The sequence below is a fragment of the Nicotiana tabacum genome, chromosome 3 (genome assembly GCF_000715075.1).
Source record: "Nicotiana tabacum cultivar K326 chromosome 3, ASM71507v2, whole genome shotgun sequence".
Lineage (NCBI taxonomy): Eukaryota > Viridiplantae > Streptophyta > Magnoliopsida > Solanales > Solanaceae > Nicotiana > Nicotiana tabacum.
Genome location: NC_134082.1, coordinates 112,599,946 through 112,601,806, shown reverse-complemented (window position 1 = coordinate 112,601,806; position 1,861 = coordinate 112,599,946).

Genomic DNA, 1,861 nt, shown 5'->3' with positions numbered 1-1,861 from the left:
TACTTACAGAAAAAGGCAGCGCATTGAGAAAAATAGTAACGCGGGGAAAGTGAAAAAGAGAGGAAAGTTAAATGGGCATAAGAATAAGTTTCCAAGACATTGTGTTACAAGTTGGGGGGAAGAATATATTTGCAGAAACAAAAGTTAAAAAACGTGATATGTATGGGAGCTTTATGGAGACAAGGAGAATAAAAGAATTAAGGGAGAAAATAGAGTGAAGAAGATGGATCCGAGTTTTGGGTGAGAGAAGTTATGAATACTTGGTTTAACATTAATGGAGCTTCGTTAATTCATTTCTTCTTTCGCATTAGAACGGTCCTTCTTTTTGTTACCTTGTTTTATGGCATAGTTGACCGAAATGGACGGGGGTCATATGTTATGTTTGATGTAACTTTCATATGGAAAGTATTGCTAAAAAGCCAATTAAGTACTTATTAACTATGTGAAGAAAAACTTAATTAGAGGGAATGGATATATTTTCTTACTCTCTTTCCTTAATTAAGACAAATTAATTGAGGTAAAGTCCGTCAGTGAAAATGTGGGGCTTCTTTTTCGGGTTTGGCAGACGCGGAATCCATGCTCCTTGTTCTCACTTTTATAGTACTCGTAGCTCTTTTCTAAACGTTTAGTCAATCGCATTTAGTGAGGGTGCAAACGAGAGAAACGATATTTAACGACAACTTTCCATAGTCACATTCTTTTAGGCAGGGGTGTACAAAAGAAATCTTAAAAGAATAAAGGATAGTTTAATCATTTCACACTAAGTGGTTAGCTGTTAATAAAGTTAGCTTAGCCGTTACTAGTGAGTTAGTTATGATTCCTAATATTAGTTAATCGTCACTATTTAAGCCTAACCGCTCTCATTTGTAAACACACGAAAATATACTTAATACACCAATTCTCTCTCTACCTCTCTCACTTCGTCTCTCTTTATATATGTACTTCGTCTTCTTCATAGCAAGGTTACATTTCTCCTCTTTATTGAATTACAACATGGTATCAGAGCTTCACAAGCTTAGAAATTGAAGCTTGTAAATCGATCGAGTTTATAGCTGTAACAAGAGTCATATCTGAATTCTGAAATTCAAGAAGCAATGGGGTAGATGGGAGAACAAATAAGGCTGAACTCTGCAAATCTGGGCACATGGGAGTGTGTGGCTCAAAACTCTGGAAATCCAATTGCAGGTGTTGATTACAATCATCTATTGCTTTTGTCTCTAGCCGGTTAAGCGGGATTAAAATCATTTCTTTTCAACTAACTGGTATTGAAAACTATTCCATCTGAAATAGATTAGATCTATGAGAGTAGCATTACTAGGAAGAAACAAATTAGGCATGGGTGATGGTACATGCAAGAAGGAAAACTTTTCAGATACAACAGAAAATCATTGGGAAAGAGTCAATGCAATAGTATTATTTTGATAATGAACTCAGTTGCTAAGGGCATGCTAGGAAAAATTATGTATGCCTCAAGTGCCCAAGCTGTTTGGGAAGATCTATCGGAAAGATTTAATAAAGTCAATGGGTCAAGAACCTTCAATTTGCATAAAGAAATTGCAACTTTAACTCAAGGTACTGCTTTTGTGTCTGTGTACTATTCAAGACTCAAAGATTTGTGGGAAGAATTTGAGGCACTCGTGCCTCTTCCTGGTTGTGATTGTGAAAAATCAAGAGATTTTGTGATATACTTACAAAAATTGAAGTTATATCAGTTCTTAATGGGGTTGAATGATTCATATTCACAAGCTAGAAGTCATATTTAAATGAGAAGTCCCTTATCTACAGTAAACCAGGCATATGCATTGATAGTCAATGATGAAAGCCAAAAATCTGTGGCAGCTATTGTTAGGTGTTTGCCATA